We start from the raw sequence: 20,365 nt of genomic DNA on the forward strand, positions 1-20,365 counted from the left end.
CGACAAATATTTACCTACTGGAACAATACCTGCAATATTCACTGATGTTCTCTCAAACAACTGTATGAGCCAAATCCCCTTATTTTTATAAATTTCTTGTTTTAATGCTACAGAATTCAAATCACAGTCATTTCTAAAAAATACAAGTCCTAAAGAGTTTCACCAAACTATAAATCTCCTAGCATTCTCCATTCAGTTCTTTTTTTTTCAGTCCAGTAAGACTCTATATTGTGTCTATTAAGGGGATGAGGAAAAAGATGGGGTTTCATTATCCTTGAAGATAAAGCCAAAAGGGCCTAGTTAACAAATGCCATTCACTAATTGGAAATTTGGCACAAAAGCACCATTTGGAACAAATGCTGATTGGCTACGTATTTCAAAGGTTGCCTGAAATTCCTGCTAAACAGAAAAAACATGATGCTACTTACATTCAAAAATATACAGCCTGCACAGTAGGACTTCTAACTGGTGAATAAATTTTGCCTAATCCATTCATGAGGAACACAGCTCCACAGTGTTCAGCCCCAGTAACTTGGTTGGACACTATCAAAGTGCTCCAAAGATCTGAGTACCAGTGTTTCCTGCCCATAGCAACTGCACAGGCAGCAGGGTCAGGGCGCCTTTGGAAGCTTTTGTGTCTTGCCCTTCAGAAGGAAAAAAATCTCACTTTAAATTATCTAGAGAATCATGGCCTGCTTTATTCATTGGGTTTTTTTCCCCTAAAAGGTTACAGGGAGAACACTCCTTTCCATATATTCTCAAGGTCCTTTTTTGTTGGAGCCATAGCCATTCAGCAATGCATAGGAAATGCTGTTACCTTTTGAGGAACCTTGAAAGCATAGAGACCGAAGTGAAACACTTTTTACATGCTACCTTCAAACACAGAATCATTTAGTTTGGAAAAGACCTCTAGGATCATCAAATCCAACTGTTAACCCAGCATTGCCAAGTCTACCACTAAACCACGTCCCTCAGTGCTGCAGCTACACATCTTTTAAATATCTCCAGGGGTGGTGACTCCACCACTTCCCTGGACAGCCTGTTCCAGTGCTTGAAGCCCTTTTAGTGGGAAAAAAAAAAAAAAAAAAAAAAAAAAAAAAAAAAAAAAAAAAAAAAAAAATCCTAATATCCAGTCTAAACCTCCCATGGTGCAAATTTGAGACCATTTTCTCATGTCCTGTCCTAGACAGATGAGCAGATAGATCTCCAGAAAGACCAGACAATCCCTTGTCAAACAAGTGTTTCAAGGGGGAGCAACACTGTCTATGGAAACCACGGCACACCCTAGGCCAAGAACAACTTATTGGCCTTGAAAGTGAACTTCTTTGCCATATAGATTTCTCAAGTCCCACATACTCACGCTAGATTAAAAAAAATTGTAATCATAAAACAAGAATCACCCTCCATGGAAAACAGAAAATTAAGTGGTACAAACTTCCTAAAATCAGAAACAGATGCAGCTATTATGCTTAAGATGGCTATTGTACAGAAGAATTATCCCAACAAATGAGATTTACTAAGACATATTTAGCAATCAGCAAAACATAGAACTCAGTTCTATCCTACAACAACCACAGTCTATTTTAGAACAGCTTAATGACTTTGTTACATGTACACATTCATATGTATCCTGACTCTGTATTCATTTGCATAGCTGAAATTTCATTACTACCAGTAACAAATCAGAGATAAAACAAGGTGCAAGATTGTGCCCAATCACCTAAACACTTACTTGCTCTTTTCTAACACTGAAAAGAAAATACATTCCAGACATTCAAAGGTTAGTGCCTTTTGGACCAAAGGCTTCTGCACATTGTTTTTCAGCTTTCAAGTATTCTTCACTAATCTTATTCGGCAAAAACATCTGTGATAAAAGGCATATTTGTTTCAATGTTTGGTCATGAGGCTTATTGCAAGAGGCATAATCGCTGCCAGCAAATCTAAATTTAAACTGAAAGAATGTGGCAGAAATGAACAACTCCATATAGAACGCTCAGGGGTCAGGGTTAACCCTGCTGCCAGACCTCATCCTATACTGGAAGCAGAAAGGCTTTCTAAGTGAAGGGTTATGAGAAAATTACACAACTCTAAATTTATCTGATAATTTGTGCCTTTCACTTTAGAACTTCAATAGGTCCAATTGTTCTGGTAATTAATGTATTGTACAACTTTGGGTAGAAAATCAGTAACCACAGAGTAAAATATACCAATGCTATTTAACCCTCCTCCCTATTAAATCTGCTCAGATAAAAATTCTCTCTGATGTACAGCCTAGATCTGTAAATAATGATTTTGTGGGACAATTTCAGGGACCAAATATCATATTCTGCTCTTGCTGCACAGATGGGGCTCCTCTGTTCTTAAAAAATCTCTGTGTAAAAGGTCTCTCAGCCATTGATGGCTTCGCCTACAGAGAATGGGGGAGGAAGCCAGATTGATTCCTGATGTAAAATCCTTCAAAAAATAATTATTTAGAATACAAAGAACTCTTTCATTCAAAAAATAGATTTACATGTGCCTTCTATATTGAAGATAAAATACTTCAAAAGGAATTTTCCTTAATATCCCACTACAGTGTTGCTCAAGTATTTACAGAGCTGTTGGATGGACAACTAACTTGTGGCACCTTCATCCTGGAAAGCAGGTGAGTAAACTCAGCAGTTGGCAACCTTTTCACTTCTAAGAACTGTATGGTTATGTAACTGAGATTATCAAGGAAGTCTCTTCCATCTCTCAAGTCAGCAGGCAAGGCCATGCACGTAGGTTTCTGGGAAAATGAAAGCTCTGATCCCCAAACCACTCACCTAAGATGGGCTGTAAGACCTTAGCAGTTTTGCAGAAAAAAGCTACAGAAATAATAACATGAAGATATGTGTCAATCTGTTTAAATGGAAACACCATTTCCGAGACAAATCATTTTCCCTTAAACTTATTACACTTCTTAAACACATCTCTGTATGGAACTTTGATTTTCATTCCGGTCCAGCCACTTTCTTTCTGCTGCTTTCCTTCCTGAAGGCTGCTGCCTCAAGCTACTGTTTTCTTCAGACAAGTTTTCAGAAGTGACACAAGCCATACCTGGATGAATGATGAAAACTTCTGTGTTTTTTGATGCTCTAGAGCAAAGTAAGCTGAATTTTAAACACATTCAAGTTTGTTTCTGGCTTTTCTGCATTTTCCCTTAAAGTGGTTCCACACACCTGCCTTAATTTTCTTTCACTAAGCTCAACTGCACATTTCTGTGACTTTATGTGTCTGTATTTAAGCACACACTATGTCTTTGAATAATGAATACAGTAAAATATAAAAAATATTGTGGAAATACTAACTTCAAATATAGTACAATAAGGATATATGCTTGGATTTTTTAAACTACTAATAGGTGCACAACATGGGAGAAAAAGGAACCCAAAGAAGCCATGAGAAAATAATGTAACATAATCCTGACTTCATTACATGTATTTGACTACTTGACTTTCAAAGTCCAAGTGGCTCAGGAATGGACTAAATTATTTTTAATAACTGCTTTTAATCTTTCAGACAGTAAATTGACAAATTTGACCTTTAATTTGCATTCATCACATTGATCTTGCACTGTGATAATGTCCATCATGGGAAAGAAAACAAAATTCTGAAGTCCTGTCTCTCTTTTAAGGGTTCTTGCATCAGTTTTTAAGAAGTATTGCCCTAAGCTAGACAGGACAGGAGAGAACCCCTCGTACCAATGGAGTCTTCCAAATAGTAAGTTTATGGAAAATTTCCCAGATGAAGAAACCCATGCTAATTCCTACGACTGCAGGCCACAAACTGTATCAACATGGTGTTTCCCCCAGACAAGAGCAAAACTGGAAAGGGAGAAGAAAGGAATTTAGTTGAAGACAAGGTTTGGGGCAAAATGTTTTGGAAAACAATTCCACACCGCTGCAGAAGTTTTAAAGTGCAGTAACCCAGACAGTCTAATATGAAAATTCTACTGCAGCTTCATTTTGTTTCTAGCCAAAGCAACTAGTTTTATATTGAACTTCTCATTAAAAAAAAGAAAAACCAAAAAAAACCCAACAACAACAACAAAAAAAAAACAACTTAAATGGCACCTAATTGGTTTTAACATTTTGCTCCAATGATTAAATTTTCCAGATTCTCAAAGCCTACAGCAACTTCACCTTCTATTCTGCTTGAAATTATGATGTCAAGCATCACCAAATTTCACGAACAGGCTGTTAGTCAAGCCTGTACTGATGACACATGCTACAGAACTGGCACCCAAATGGCCAGACAGTCTGTCTTAATTGACATCTGCTCCTATTTCAGCACATGAATTATCCTCTTGGGTTATCCCATCTTCAGCTGCTTCACAACAGATGCCAGCTCATCATCTATCTATTCTACCATTTCCTCCACCTTGTGAGGTGGAGGAAGTGAACTACACTTCTACTATCCTAGACACTTGTTCCAAGCAGTAGTCAAATTCCTGACACTGTCCATATTCATTTGGTTTGGCACCATCTGCAACAGCAGTTTTATCTGCACATCACAATTAGTGACAATGAATGACAAAGTACTTTACCCATATAGGTATTGAGACACAATTAATTTCTTCACAAAAAAATAATTGCAAAATTCTCTTACCAGGACTCCCTTGGAAAATGTAACCAGCTTGTATCTGTTCACAGCAGATATCTCCCTGCAGTGCTTCCTGACTAATAAATTTTAGGTTTCAGACTGGGTTCCATGAGACTGAGGGATCTCATGCCACTAAATCCAGACAAAGTTACAGACGAGAATAAGTAACTTACAGATCCTTCTCCCCAGCGTGGTTGGTTGCACCTTTTGAGATTGGGTAGGACTTAAACCAGTTTTCCTAAAACAGAGTTCTCTCTCTAGGAAACATTGTGGTTAGAACTGTCCAGGATGTGTAAAAGCTGGGCTCAGCTTCACCTTTGGCCTGATACATTTCATATGCTTTAAGGGGAAGGGATGCACTTCTGAGTAACAGAGAAGAACGAGAAAATACTGACGCTCTAGAAAACAAGAGGGAAATACCTGCAAATCACCCCAGAGGAATTAGGGAGGGCTCCTTCCAAAAGGTGGGGCAGCCCACAGGCCAGCTGAAATGCCTCTATGCCTATGCACATGGCACGAGAAACAAGCAAGTGGAGCTGGAAACCATGGTACAATTTGAAAGCTACAACATATTAGGAAAAGAGGCTGGGGCAGAACTGTAGTCAAGGACTACAAGGTTTTTAAAAGAGATATGTAGGGGCAGGGTTTTTGTACTCTGTGTTAGGGAGGGGATAGATTGTGAAGAGCTGCCTCTGAAAAACAGCCACAAAAAGGTCGACAGCCTGTGGGTAAAAAATTCAAAGACAGGACCAACAAAGGACACCTGCATGTGGGGGTCTGATCAGGGGGAAACCAAGGTCAAGGCCTCCTGCTTCAGATGCAGAAAGCATCACACTCCAAGACCTCATCCTAGCAAAGGATTTCCACCACCCAGGAATCTGCCAGGAAAGCAACACAGCTAGCTGTAAGAAATCCAAGAGGTACGTCAAGGAAAACTTCCTGGCGCAGGCATTGGACAAACGAACCAGATGAAGAGCACTACTGACCTGGTGCTCACCACAGTGGATGAGCTCATTAAAGGGGTTGGGACTGGAGGCAGTCCAGGCTGCTGTGACCTGGCTGTGGGTTGACAAAATCAATGAAGTTGGAAAAGACCTCGAGTGCATCGAGTCCAACCTATGACCAAATATCACCAAGTCAACATCAGACCACGGCTCTGAGTGCCACATCCAGTCTTTTGTTGAACCTTTCCTGTTCATGATCTAAGGAACATGGGCCTGGTGAGGAGCAAAGCCTGGGCCATTAACTTGGAAAAAAGGAGACCAGTAGTTAAAAGTAACATGAACTAGAAAACACTAATACCAGATAGAAAGGATAACAATAGGGCGTTTTAACCGAAAATGATTTTGTGACGCATGAAACATTCGGGAGATCACATCCATAAACCTTCTGAAAGGTAAAATAATTTTGGGAAAGTTTTTCACTTTGGGAAAAAGCCTTCAAAAGCTAGGGGAAAGCTTAGCTGGGCTTATATACAGCATAAAGCACTGGAGCCTCCAAAGAGGAAGTACTTGTGCCTTACTTTTGCTGCTGGCCCTAGAGTGAAGGGAGCTGTGTGGTGTGTCCCCGCGGGGAGCAGGGGCAGCACTACTCCCCCAGGAGCACCAGGAGCCAGCATGGGTGCCTTCCTCTCTGCCCTGTCAGCTCCAGCTGTGAAACAGCACACACAGGTGACTTGTTTCACAGTTAACCGGGGTTTTGTTTAGTGTTTATTGGTAAAGCAATGATCTTGTTTAATACAGCAGCTGAATTAAGCAAGGCCTTGTCTGCTGCCTTTGCAGACTGGCAGCCAGGGTGATCAGTCACAGCTGTCAGAACTCGCTCGGACACAAGCTGGTGCTCCGTGTGTGGGCACTCCAAGGCACTGAGGGCTGGGAATCAATCCCTGTGCTGGCACCAGGGCTGCCCTGGCAATCCAACACACAAGCTGAGTCATTTCTTCTAAAAATACCAGTGTCAGTGTTTCCTTGAGGAACTCTGGAGCAGGTTCTAGAGATTAAGATGGTAAAAGATAAGACAGAGATCTCAATATCTGGCAAACTTCAAATTGTAAAGAAAGAGACACCAAACGCCAGCATACTTTTATTTAAAAAAACTGATGTTGGTAGCTATAACCTTAACACTTTCTTATCTTAAAATACCAACATTCTTGTTTTCAGTTACTGGAATTTTAAAAATTCATACCTACAGTGAAAGAATTTCCAAGAAAATCGGGACTAGAGATTGTCTCCAACTACTTTGAAACTTCAACTGCTTTCAAAGTAAGCGGCTTCTTTTGGTTACACACAAAAACATAACTCATAAAAGCGCTATTGATGATACAAAGCCAGTAAAATCATAACAATACTATCATCCCATTTATGACAAGCTACCACACAAAACCCTCAAACCCACCAAGGATTAAAAGGATGCTCTAAAATTCACAATGAGTCATGGAGTTCTGTTAAATCTGACACTGCTCTCTGCCCAAGTTCTTACAATGCACTAATCAGAAAATACATTAATGTGTGTTAGCAAGCCATTTGTAAACTGAAATCTGAAATTAATGGAACAAATAAAGAGCAAAAGGTACCTTCTGGAATTCAAGGGTACTTAAGGACAAAGATGAGAAAGCTTGGCAGAAAGGATGCTATTTTTATGGCTAAGGATAGGTGGTGATGGGACAATGAATGGAACATGAATTTATGGGAGAACAAGAGAATAGATGATAATTGAAATAATGTAAACCTTCTAAATTATATCCTGAACCAATTTTCATCATGCTAACAATTAAGAGAGGGCATTAATCCCAGACCCAGAAAAGTCATTAGGCATGATTCCCAGATCTCCACTGGAAGTTTGTAACCCAAACATCCAGGTTTACTCACCAGGCTTCAGTATTAATCAAAAGCAATTTAAATGCCTCTATGCATTTGTTGTAAGTATTTAATGTTTAAATGCATTTTAAAAATTCACAACCATTCCTGAAACTGCTGAAATGTCTAGAGCAACAAAAGTAAGAAAACTTACATAGTTCATATTGGTAACTTTATTTGAAAAACTTGCACAAAGCCAAGACCACGTTACTCAAGAAATGCTACTATAGTTGCTAAAATATCACAGAATTATCTGGCATTAAACTCGTGACAATTTACACTTATCTGTTAAGTAACAACAACAAAAAAATTATGACAAGCTATAGCTTGTGTGTGAGCTGTACAAGAGATTTCCCAAGTTTCCCTTGTTACTGTGAGGGTGGTGAGACACTGGAACAAGGTGCCTATGGAAGTTGTGGATGCTCCATCCTTGGCTGTGTTCAAGGCCAGATCAGATGGAGCTCTCTGAGAAATGTGGTCTAGTGTAAGGTGTCCCTGCCCACAGCTACAATGCTGCAACAAAATGATCTTTAAGGTCCCTTCCAAACCAAACCCTCACATGGTTTTATTATACCCATGTAGTTCCACCAAAATTCTTGTGGTTGTCCCAAAATAGCATGCACATGCAAATCTTACAAACACCTTGGTATCTTCACACAAAATGAGAGCTGACATGTGCTTTAATTGGTTTATGACATGCACACTGAGAACGCCACGTAAGATTTGCAAAGAAACCAAATTTTGCAAGAGCAGCTCTTGCAGCAGCAGCAGGGAACCTGCCTGGGATTGGGACACGAAACAGCAGCACCATCCCACGTACGGCTGCACAAAGGCTCCTTCCTCCAAAAATCATAGAGGAGAAAGAACAAACAAAGGGTTTCTCCAATCAAAAAATGAACTTATGAGCATTATGACCTGTAGGCGACCAGATCTCCTCAGATCCCTCCACATAATTTGAGTAGCATACTTCACAAAATAGAAAAAAAACCCCAAAACAAACCAACCAACCAGACAAAACAAAAAAATAAACCCAAGACAAAAGTGTTGCTTTTCCAGATCCTTCTCTTGATGGAGGAAAACCAAAACCGAAGACCGACACAAAAGCCCCCCTAAACCAGCCCCACAAATCGTTTCCCCACGCTCGTGCTCAAGGTCACAGCACGCCGGGTCCGGGGGCCAGCGGGGCCGAGGGGGGAGCGGCGGGAGGGCTCGGGGCGCCTTTGGGGCACAGCCGCCCCTGCCGCCCCAGCCGCGGCCCCGGAGGCGGGCGGGGCGGGCGGCCCTGGACAGCGCTGGGGAGCGGGGCCCGGCGGGCGGAGGGGCAGGAGGGGCAGGAGGGGCAGGAGGCGGGGGCGCTGAGTGGGCGCTGAGGGGCGGCCGCGGCTTTCCCGCCCTTCCCGCGGTCCCAGCCAACAATGGCGGCGCCCGCGCGCGCCCAACGGTCCCCGGCCCCGCCCTCTCCAGGGGCTCTCGCGCGGGGGATGGGATGGGAGGGGCGGGGCTCGTGCCCGGGCCAGCGCCCTGAGGTGCGCGCGCAGCGCCTCTCCTCTTTCCCTTTCCGCTCGCGCCGCTGTGACGTCGCCGGGAGGGGCGGGGCCGGGGCGCGAGGGCGGGGGCGGCGGCCGCCTGCGGCTCGCGGGGCGGCAGCGCCACCTGGCGGGCGGCGCGGCGCGGGCCGAGGGCGCGCCCTAGCGGGCAGGGAGGGGAGCGCGCCCCGCCGGGCAGGGGCGGCGGGAGCTGCCGGGGCCGCGCTCCGGGACCCGCTGTGCCTCGCTCGCCGGCCCCGCACCGGGCGGCCTCGCCCGCAGGGGCTCTGTAAGGAGAAAAGCCGCTGCCAGCGAGGAGCGGCTCCTGCAGGGGGCGAGGCTGAGCCCCGGAGCCGCCCCCCGCTTGGCCGTGGGTGCGCTCGGCCCGTCCCTGTCGCCTTCAGGGGAAGAGGGGCCACCAGGGTGCCCGGGCCGGAGGGGCCGCCGAGCTGGCCCTGCCTCCGTCTTGCCCCGAGATCCTGCCCCATGGGGTGGAAACTGTCCCAGCCGGGTGTGGCTTTGCCCCTCCGAGAAGTGACTTTTCCATAGCGCCCTGCCTCGGGTTCTGCGTATGTCAGAGCATTTCGGCTGGAAAGACCTGCCCCATGCCCTGGCTGGGCGTGCGGAGGCTGGGGCGAGTGCCTTCCTTGGCTGCACAGCTAAGCAGAGGTACACAAGGCCAAAAAGTAATCGGAAGCAGATCTTTCATTTCTGGGCTCCTCCGTGCAAGAGAGACACAGCTCCTGGAGCGGATCTAGCGGGGGTTTGCGGGGAACTGGAGCATCTCTATTCAAGGGAAAATTGCAAAGTGTATCAAGGGAGTGGAGGAGCATCTCTCTTGCCAGGAAAGGCTGTGGGAACTGGCCATGTTCAGCCTCGAGAAGAGACAACTGAGAGGCAGTTCATCAATGTCTATGAGTTTCTCAAGGGAGGGTCAGAGGATGGACCAGGCTGTGCTCCATGATGCCCAACAATAGGACAAGAGGGAAGGAGCAGAAACTGATCCACAGGAAGTTCCACCTGAATATGAGGGACTTTTTTTCTCTATGGGTCACCAAGGACTGGAACAGATTGCCCAGAGGGGTAATCTGGTGGAATGTCCCTCAGCAGAGATATTGTCAAAAATATTTTTGCAATTGCATACACTGGTGAGAAGTTCCTGCTTTTGTGTTCAAGGCTACAGTTGCTACCATAAGAGCATTGCACTTAAATTTTTTTTTTTTCTTTTCCCCCATGGTATTTTAAGAGAACAAAGTCATACTGTTCTGTCTTTGCATTGTTAAGCTGCTGTGACATTTCTCCCACAACTTTTGAGCATTTCAGATACCTTCAAGCCAGTTTGGAAGATGGGAAGAAATATCAGGGACAACCAAGTTGAATTAAAATTTTGACTGTACAAGAGACAAAAGCGATGGCCCACTATAAAACTTAGGATGAGATAACAGACAGTATAATTTTTTAATAGCTGCTGAGGAACTTATTTTTGTGTGCTAATTTGCCAAGCAGTGGGAAGTTACCACTAGGTAAAGCACATATTGATTGTCCCTTGCTGGAGTGGTGGAGGGAGGTGCCAGAGACATTCTGGGGGAAAGGAAGTAGAGAAGACATTGGCAGTGCTGGGAAAATAGTGGGAAGTAGAAACTGGAAATAATATAAGAACAGGAAAGGACTGGAGTATGATGGAAAGCAGTGAGAAATGTGGAATAATTTGGGCGACAGGAGGTCCTGGAAGGGGTGAGGCAGGAGGCATTAATTCTGCAGAATGTCAGGGTGGTAATCTTAAATCTGAAAAATATTTTGGAACAATTAATTACTTTTCTGAGATAATCATCATGGGGTGATTAGGTGAATTCTGTAGAAACAGAAGGACAATATATTTTCACTTCCTATCCTGAGACGCTTGATTTTATAAATGACTTTTTTTTTCCCTCATGAAGAGCAATTAGTCCCTGATCAAGAAACTGAAGGAAAATGCATTACAAGGATTGTTCAGAGCTTATTTGCTGATTTTATAGGATTTGTATCATTCATCTCACATGCTCTTTTATTCTTTCATAAGCAGCAAAGGGGTTTCTCAACAGCTTCTGTTTAAGTGTCAGCCTTGCCAGGTTGCTCCTTGCAGAGCCCTCGGGGAGTGCAGTGAACTTCATTAGGTGCCTGTCTCTTGTGGCCAAGGATCAAGACAGGGATCTAGTTAGTCCCTTTCTGGATGTTAGGCAGGGGAGAAATAGTGGATTAAAAAACAGATTAAAAGAAAATTATTTTTTGTGGCAAAATTGCAGCACGAGTGCATTTTTTGAAAATCTTTTCTGGGAAAAAACTCGTCATTGGGAATGAGGTAGGAAACAAAATACCTCTGTAACTAAAACTACAGTGTAACACAAACAATATATTATATATTTTTTTAAGTTTTGAGTTGGCCAGAGTTAAAGGGAGGTGGGAGTAAGTCTGAAATCAGAAATACCATTATGCTTGGTGACTAGATAAAACCAGCTCCAGGTATAATTTATGGTACATGCACATTGCTCAGTTTTAATGTTTTGTCTCCCCTTGTTTTGAATAGAGCGTGGGCTGTAGCATGCAATTATAAGAAGCTTGTCAACGTGACATAAGGACACTGGTCAGAGCAACAAATAAATCTCCTTGCATAAATTTTTGGAAGTGAGAACGATGAGTAAGGAGGCACATTTTTCTTTCATTGTCTTAAGTTTCTTAAATGCCTGCACTTAATCAGATGGGATCTCCCTCTGGAGCTCTTCAAAGACATCAGTGTCTTTTCCTCAACTGTGTAAGAAATTTATGTGCTTCATTTGACAGCCTGCTTTCTCTATAGTGTGGAAACTGGATACATTCCCTAGCACCCAGATCCAGATAATATTCTGCTGATGTCTTAACTCTGTGTTAAGGCAAGATGTGCTGTGCTCCATCCCCATTTTCACTCCTTCTGGTCTTCCTCCTACATTCCCAGTTTTTCTGGAAGAAAATTATAAGAGCTGCAGCCTACTCCAGCAGCCCCCATGGATGATCAGGAACCATAGATATTTAAGTATTTGAGTGTCAGATAATTAATCACCTAAACTGCAGAGATCAGATTTCATTCCTACCTGCCTAGTAAAACTGGCAAAAGCTTTTAACCTGAAGAAGCAAAGGGCCTTACACAAAACATCCTGAACAAGCCATTGGCTGTACCTGGGACATGTCTTGCAAATCACCTCTCTGTGTCTCTGCTTGGGGATTTTTTGCCATCTTTTGTTTGGTAAACTGAAGTATCTATTTCTGCTACCTGCCTATGCTAAAAGCTGCAGCATCAGGTGTGTTACTATAATAATCTGCTGTGGTTTATGTTTTTTTTTTTTTCTCTAAATGACAGAATAGCCATGAAAAATATAGAAACTAAGAAGCTGAAGGAGTTGGGCAGAATTTAAAAGCTGAATTAAGATAATCACATTATGCACAAGAACAGTCATCCCTTATTAATGTAGTGTGTAGTTTTATATTGTTAATTATTAATGCTAGTTATGTACCTAAAGTGTTCAGAATTTGAGCTACATTTCTTCTTTCAGAAGAAATACATAAATACCATGTGAGTGATCAAAACAACTTCCAGAATTTTAACTATTCATGGTATTTGTACTTATTAATATCTGTAGACAGCTGAAGCCCTGTCTTGCTAGAATTAAAAACTAAAAAACTAATGTTGTGAAGTCAATGTTGCATTATTATTGCCACATAATACTGACTGCATATGGTGAGTGCATATATTTATAATACTGACTGTATAATATTTTGCTGCCCCTAGACATCTTACTTTATGAAGACTCTTTTAGTCAAAAACAGAAACAAAATAGTGACTATATATTTTAGCATGTCTTTTTTAACTTGGGAAGAAGATAGCTCACTTAAAAAACCTAAACCACTTTCTGTTAAACAAATCAGTTTGATCTCAATTTTTGAAGAAAAGATGCTTTGATAATGCAGCCTTGGGCATTGTTCCTGAAAGAAAATAATAGTTTATGTGTTCCCAGAGCTTCTAAACATACTTGCTTATACCATGTTAGTGTTTTTGTATAACACATAGGAAGGAAAATGAGGCTTGGAGATCAAAAAAATCTGTCTTGCTGTAAGAGTATGGTCACTAAATAGCAAAAACTACTGTTACCAGAACTTTAAGGTTCAGGCATGTTCCCTGTCCCTTGCTTCAAACATCATCTCCTGGAATGAGAAGGGTTGAGGGACAACAATGATCTGTAGCGATTACTTTTAAAATATCCAAAAGTTCTACAAAACCTTCAAAATACAAATGCACTCAACAAGTTCTGAGGCAGGTGAAGCTGAAAACATGAGCCTGTCCTGGAGTTTCACTTACCAAGAGTTAGCCTGACTGTTACTGACTTCCAGTCCTAGCATAACTTTTATATTGGAGCACTTCAGTTTTATTTGTATTTGCCTGGCTCTTTGTTAAGTACCTTAACTGAAAGCACTCAAAAATTCTGTTTATCCTTGTTAAGGTATTTGGTATTACTTTTATACTTATTTATAAAAGTAATAGTTATTAAACTTATATATATTATATAAGTGTACTTATTTATAAAAGTAATAGTTATTAAAAAGAGCAGGAAAATATTGCTCTTTGGAATTACTAGGAGAATTACAAGAAAGAGCAAAAAATCCCCCTGCTATGGGATGATTACCAACAGTGATAATTCTATTCGCAAGTATTTCAGTTCCCTGTGATATGGCATATTTTAGAAAAACCCCATCAACCACAAAAATCCACATAAAGAGACCTCTTGGTATAACTCTGCAAATAACTGCAACCAAACAATTCCTAGGCTAATTCAAGGATTTCAGCAGGTTTCTCCAGTTACATACTTCAAGCGAGTGTATTTTGAAATGCAGGATACTTAACAGTAGCAATAATAAGCAAAATCTTGCTAGCAAAATTCAGTATAATGTAGAATTGCAAGATCTGCAGGTTTAGGAAGATCTCTAGATATCCTTGAGAGGAAAGCTTTATGTGCACCTGGGGTATATCCAAACATGCCAGGATAAAAGCTGGAAGGATCATAGTTTGTATTTTAGCACGCTGTCTTAACGCAGCACTTGAGGAACTTGAAAAATCTACAAGTTTTCCCAATTGCTCTCCAATCCTGCTCATCTCTCTATAGTCCCAATGTGATACTGCCACCCATAAAAAAACCAAAAACTCAAACAACAAACCAAAACCCAAAACCCCAAAACAATTCCAAAGGGAATTGGTCTAGACAACTCTTGAATGGGAAAATGTGCATAAACTGAGCAGTGTACAGTTTGGCCCTGGTGGGAAAACCCTGCTTAGACAATGTAGAAACCAGCCTGGTTGCAGCCCAGCCAACATATATTTGAATTTAAAATTTAAAATGCCAAAGTGATAGTAATTTCATATCTTACATGACAAGTGATTTTCTTTTCTTTTAATTGATATTTGTCAATGCATCAGACTTGAATTACTTTTCAAAGACAGCTTAATTTTGACAGCTTTCCTCTGGGTAAAATACCTGTACCTGCAAAGCTCTTTAGTGGCCCACCTAGCGTGCTGCTGGAGGCTCCTGACATATCACAGCCAGGGTAAGGAATTTTTCACTGTCATAGAGAATTTTGAATCTTTGGGGAGTTTTTTTCTGAACTAAAGTAACTCCAAATTTAAAAATAATTACTTCCTTTGCAAAATGGTATGCTTTTATTTTTCATGATGTACCTAGGAGATTGGGGTTTTTGATAATACTGCCAATTTTAAATTGGATGCATAAACCAAATGTTCCTTCTCAAATTTGTACAGTTTTCAACCATACTTGCTACTCTTAAAAATTCCTTTTAATTTACATTAGAATTAAATGCTGTGTGTTCCAAGGTGCTTGTGTGAGCACTCCTTAGAATTTGCAACCCTTTGAACACAATTTCTAAATAAGAAAAAAGCACCCATCAAGAAGGCCTAGTCTTTTTTTATTACTCTTTTAACTTAGATATCTTCATTCTGTTTAATGCAACTTAAAATCACCTTCTTAAGAACTTTTTACAAAACTGGAAACATTGCACACAGAAAAAGATGATCAGAGATAAAAACTCTGAATGTATACATTCCAATTTATAGCAATTCTAACTATTTTAAAGTTTGCTATTATTTTTTGTTCGTATTCATGGTAAATTCTTTTACTTGAAGAAGTGGCAATTTTAGAGTTTGCTGTCTGTCATTCACATGCAAAATGCAAGCTTTGTCATGTCTGAAAAGTTGAGTTTCAAAAGCATTTTCTGAACTTCTATAATTTGTTTTTGCCTTTATTTCAGAAAGACCTGAGTTTGTCTCTGCTTGCTTGGAATACTGGGGGTTTCCCACTAAGGCTTCTTAATCTCATTTCTCTCTTTCAATTTTTTTTTTTTTTTTTTAGCATCAGTGGCATTCTGTGTCCCCCAAGACAAGGCTTGGACAATTCAAGACAGCACTTGATCTGTTCTACACCAAACACAAAGCAGAGGGGTATCCTGATAGCCCCCTTGCATTAGAAATGCATCATGGTATTGCAACAACTTTTATTTTAAAAAAAACCTCAGGGTCTTTGGAATGTTTCTGTCATCCAGGGATAATCTTTTTTAGTTTAATCATCTTTTATCTCACAAACATGAAGTTTTTCCATATATCACTAGTTATTTGTAACACCCTGGACAAATCTGCAACACAGCAGATTAAAGTACAGCTTGAGGTGAACTCTCAGAGTCTGGATCCTTAGTTGCACAAATTCTCAGTACTCCACTTCCTCTCAGTTTAGGCACCTATCTTGGCATGTTAATAAAAGGCAGTCTGTATATTCTTGCTTCTAGTTACTGCCTTTGTGTACTTTTCTCTTGATCTTGATATGTGGTGTACATCGTAAAAAATAAAATACATACAAGTTGAAGTATTCTGTTCTGTTGTTTCTTGGCAGGTTTAGCAGCTTTTTTTACGTTTTAGTTTAAGTAAATCAGACCCCAGACTAGCTGCCAAGGCTTTTGCCATGGTGAAAAGTCCTCATTATGTAAATACTGAAATGTCACCCTTATACTGCTTGAATAGAAACAATAAATAGTAACTGCAAACCTTACAGTAATTTATCTACCATATTACTAATTGCTTCATCACAAAGATTGGATGAAAGCCAAACAAAGTTTCTCTGCACATATATTAGAAATGAGCTGTTAAATCTGTGATGCTAAAACATTACCTATTCTAGACCTGATCTTTAAAAAATTGGATTGATAGTCTAAATGCCAAAGAACTTCAGAATCCATAGAAAGCACACAAAGAGACCCCAGTAATACAATGCAAAAACCTGGTGAGATTTTACTGAAGTTAATTTCTGGAATAAAAAATATTTCAAATGCAGACATAGACTTCAATGCCCTGTCTGATTTATTTCAGGAGAACTCTAAGCTAATTCAGAGGAGAGTTTCCTTCTCTGCACTGCAAAAGTCTCAGCTCTGAGATAATTCAAAACTGGACAAGAGTTTTACAAGAGCATCAGTTTGTACAAAAGCTTGGATAGAAAGAACAATCTGTTTCCATTTTTTATTGCAATTTGTAATACTCCATACTTGGAGAGATTGTTAAGGAAAGGCTTGAGGCTTAGGACACTTTCTTGTAGACAGTAACCGCAGAAGAATGCCATAAAATGAAATCTCAGATCTGTCAACTCTCAATGAAGTTCATGACATTTAAATTTTTTCAGTGTATCTCTAAATTGGGTTCAGTCATGGATCTCAGTGTCCACACAGATTTCTGGTTGTGTGGTAGCCTGCGATGTGGCAGTACCAAAATGCTCATAGATCCCTCAGCAAGTCAGATCATATCAGTTGGGTCCCATGGCCCTACCAAAGAAATATGTCTGTTACAATATCAAGCTAACATTACTTTATTAAAATTTCATGCCAAGAAGGACAGAGGGATCATAACTGTATCACTAGAGTCTGATTTTCATTAACTGGACATGTGTTACCTAGGAATAAGTTTCAAAAGCACCTAAATGCCTTATAGGAAGTGCTACAATCTTCCAGTGGGACTTCTGTGTATGAAGATATCTGTAACTTATTTTTCTTAATCCCTTTCAAGAACTTTTAAATATTACAAAATATACTTTGTGAGGTTGTTGATTCAGTAAAGTTCTGTTTCTGTTTTTTTCATTCGGTTATTTTTTTCTCCTTTGCTGTACTGCAGTTCTATTGGCTGACTTGAAAAGCATACCAAATCCTTATTTGTCAGCCAAACCAGCTTTAAAATGCAACCCTTCCCTGGTCTCCTCATCTTTTGTACAAGTTTCTGATCTCACAAATTCTGCTTATGCCCATCCCACAGTTTATCCAGTGTCTCCATCTGTTCCTTGAGGAAATATCTTTATTTTAATGATAAGCAGATTAACAGATTTCTACATGTTTCTTCTGGTTCCCTGCACCTAAGACTCAGCCTGTAATTCTCACAGGTGCCTCTTCCCATGCTCTGACAGAGCAATGTTGTTCATCACAGCCTTGACTTAGACAGGCCATATTTTCTATTGACTTTTTCTCTCCTTCTGTAGGGATACATGAAATATTTGAATGGGTTCACATTGCACAGGTTCCAGATATTTTGAGATACTTTTCAAGAAGAATCTTGATACAGCTCTTTTATTTTATGGTCCCAGTGCAATCATAAGCACATAATCTTTTTTTATGTTTTCTGATAATACCAGTAGTAATATTGCTCTTTCCTGAGGTGGTCTGATGATTCTAAAATATTCAAATACACAAAAAATAAAGCAGTCAGTATTTGAAAAAAACCCATAACTCACAAGTAGTGAATACTGTCCCCCTTTAGTATAAAACATCTGTTGTGTTAACTGTCTAGTCTTCTGAAGCTTTACAGATAAATAAAAATAACAACAATAAATGTAAACAATAAACAGTGCACTAATGCTCTTGAACACGCTAAAGCAGGGGTTCCCAAAATGCTGTTTTGTGAGGTCTTTTAATGTGTGCGCATGGGCTTTGATGAGGCTGTGCAACAAAATTCATTGGCAGTTCAGTATCTTCTTGGAAGGACAGCTATGAAGTTCTACACGTTTGAGCAGCCCAAGGGTTTTACACTGTGCAAGGTAACTCAGTAATCTCACCTTCTATAATATATGTATTATATATATAAAATATATTTACAACCTAATTCAACACCAAGTTGAAATGCACTTTTTGAATTTTCTAAAGGAATTTTTAAGTCAAGATGAATTGTCCTTTTGACTAATTATCCAATTTTCTTCATTAGTTTATCCAATTTTCTCAGACTCTCACTATGTCAGTAATTTATACTATATCCTACACATTTTTAGAGTGATGGTATTTTGCAAACTGCAGAAGAATCAACTGCAATGCAGCCCTCTGATTTTTTTGAGCATTAGTCACTCCATCACATGGAGATTTGTTTACTGGCTCTGCTTTTGATAAAGAACAGGTTTTGTCCCCTTATATTACAACTTTTCCCCAGGAGGGTTTTGGCAGAGCCCAAGCTGGAAGGGACTGCTCAGAATAGTCTGTGGGATGCATTCAAAAAAACCAGAGTGCATCCTTTCTCCAACCTCAACCCTATAGCCACTGATGCCTGCCAAAGATGATCTTGTGATTTAGTGTATCTGCTAATGGCAAGTAGTGTATCTTTTCTAGGGCCATATACATTTCTATTTTTTAATTCTATATTAATCAACAATGAGTGAAGCATGTTTATTAAAACAGGCAAGCAGCATGCAAGTATGTTGGAGAAATGAAGGGCAGTAATTTTGATAGCATCTACATGTTCTCCTACATAATTTCAATATACCAGTTCTTTTCATTATGATTTTAAAGCATATCCTTAAATTACTATTCTTCATATAACTTTACTGTTATTTTCCAAAATTCCTATCATTTCTTAGTAGAAACAGTCATGTAGCTAATGTCCTCAACAAGCAGGACACAACAAATGCCACATTGTAATGGGAAACAGTTACGCTATTAGGAATACTGAGGTGACAGAAAAAAGTACTCAATGCAAGATGCTCTATTCACCATTAGTCCTTCAAATTTGTGAAGCCAATAAAAAATCCTTTCATTAACTTAATAATTAAAGTCCCTAAGCTAGCATTTATCTGACTCTTAATAGTAAAGAGCTGATTGTGATTATTTATCGACTGACAATAATGCATCACTGCTAAAGCAATCAGGAGTTCTCCAACTCCTTTTCTGAGCAGGCAGGAAATAAGCATAAACACTAAAAAACTTGCAAAGTTCAAGTCACCGTGTCCTTATCTATCAGCTCTCAAGAAAGTGCCACTGAAATACAGAAAGTACAAATCTTACAGACACACAAAGGAAATTAGAATGTATAAAGCTTAGTGCATCACTTCTTTCTTAGACAAGTAATTTCCCATTTTTCTCCCCTTGATTTCATAGCCTGTTCTCCCTGGCTATTGTTATTTCAGTGCTCAGCTCTCCTACCTGGGTAGATTTCCAGTGTCTGCAGAAGATGACTGAAAGGAGATAATAACAACTGTATTATTCCTCATGAAGAAGTCATCACAAGTTTGCAACCATTCTCCTCCTCTAGCTTTGGAGTCTCAGTTTCATAGGGTAAAATGAAGTACAAACTTCCCAAGTATGGGAGGAATGAGAGTAGGAATTTGTACTTTACTCTAATATGTTCCTCTCCAGTTTATGCTCCTGTATGACTGAATTAGAGAAGAAGGTACTATTGCAGGGCAATTTTCAGATATCTTGAATTCCACCTAAGTTCTACTGCCTCATTAATGAAAACAGAATAGTACCTCTCAGAACAGTGCTTCAGAGTGGCTAAGCAGGGCACTGAGCAGAGTGTAAGCCACCCAAGTACAAGGGTAAGAAGCTTACTTTGGCACCTGATCACAGATGTAGGCTTCACTGCTGCTCTGTTTTGATCATTTAAATTGAATAAACTCAACGTAATCTGAATAATGAAAATTCACAGGATCACAGAGTCATTAAGGTTGGAAGATACCTTCAAGATTATCTAGGCCAACCAGCAACCCAGCACCACCATAATTACCCCTTAACCATATCCCCAAGAATCACATCCAGATGTCTCTTGAACACTCCCAGAGATGGTGACTCTGCTACTGCCCTGGGCATGTTGTTCCAATGCTTAACCACTCTTTGGGTGAATTATTTTTATAATGTCTAATCTGTCCTCTCCTGGCACAATTTAGGGCCATTTCCTCTCGTCCTTTCACTTGAGACATGTCACAAGAGACTGACCCCCACCTCACTACACCCTCCTTCCAGGTGCTTGTAAAATGATGAAGTGTCCCCTGAGCCTGC

At 40.3% G+C, this 20,365-nt stretch overlaps 1 protein-coding gene across 4 annotated transcripts in view; it reads right to left on the reverse strand.

Annotated features, from left to right (window-relative positions):
- The window catches only part of STARD13 (StAR related lipid transfer domain containing 13), a 284,737-nt gene that overhangs the window by 214,222 nt on the left and 50,150 nt on the right, over window positions 1-20,365 (reverse strand). Inside the window, exon 1 of one of the 4 annotated variants that reach the window (XM_063149151.1) lies at window positions 19,511-19,650. The exons of 2 other annotated variants lie outside the window; for them this stretch is intronic. The gene's annotated coding sequence lies outside the window, so the exon portion shown is untranslated. Of the gene's footprint in view, window positions 1-19,510; window positions 19,651-20,365 lie in introns of those variants that run through there. One more of the 4 variants, XM_063149154.1, reaches the window with a different exon arrangement.

This window comes from Melospiza melodia, chromosome 2 (assembly GCF_035770615.1).
Source record: "Melospiza melodia melodia isolate bMelMel2 chromosome 2, bMelMel2.pri, whole genome shotgun sequence".
Taxonomy (NCBI): Eukaryota; Metazoa; Chordata; class Aves; order Passeriformes; family Passerellidae; genus Melospiza; species Melospiza melodia.